An 814-nucleotide genomic window follows, 5' to 3' on the forward strand; every position below is an offset into this window, starting at 1 on the left:
TGGAGAATTGGCGAACAGCGCTAGGCAGTAAATTCGCGGGGCTCCAGACTCGTTGGTGGAGGACACATGAACAACACTAGGTAATAAATTCATGGGGCTTCAAAAAAAATGGAGAATGGAGAATTGGCGAATAGTGCTAGGCAGTAAATTCGCGGGGCTCCAGACTCGTTGGTGGAGGACACATAAACAGTGCTAGGAAATAAATTCAGGGGGCTCAGAAAAAAGTGGAGAATCGAGAATTGGCGAACAACGCTAGGCAGTAAATTCGCGAATTGGCGAACAGCGCTAGGCAATGAATTCGCGGGTCTCTAGACTTGTGGGTGGAGGACACATGAACAGCGCTAGGCAATAAATTCATGGGGCTCCGAAAAAAGTGGAGAATGGAGAATTAGCGAACAGCGCTAGACAATGAATTCGCGGGGCTCTAGAGTCGTGGGTGGAGGACACATGAAGAGCGCTACGCAATAAATTCATGGGGCTTCAAAAAAAGTGGAGAATGGAGAATTGGCGAACAGCGCTAGGCAGTAAATTTGCGGGGATCCATACTCGTTGGTGGAAGACACATGAACAACGCTAGGCAATAAATTCATGGGGCTCCGAAAAAAGTGGAGAATGGAGAATTCGCGAACAACGCTAGGCAGTAAATTCGCAGGGCTCCAGACTCGTTGGTGGAAGACACATGAACAACGCTAGGCAATAAATTCATGGGGCTCCGAAAAAAGTGGAGAATGGAGAATTGGCAAACAGCGCTAGGCAGTAAATTCGCGGGGCTCCAGACTCGTTGGTGGAAGACACGCGAACAACGCTAGGCAAT

This window comes from Glycine max, chromosome 7 (genome assembly GCF_000004515.6).
Source record: "Glycine max cultivar Williams 82 chromosome 7, Glycine_max_v4.0, whole genome shotgun sequence".
Taxonomy (NCBI): Eukaryota; Viridiplantae; Streptophyta; class Magnoliopsida; order Fabales; family Fabaceae; genus Glycine; species Glycine max.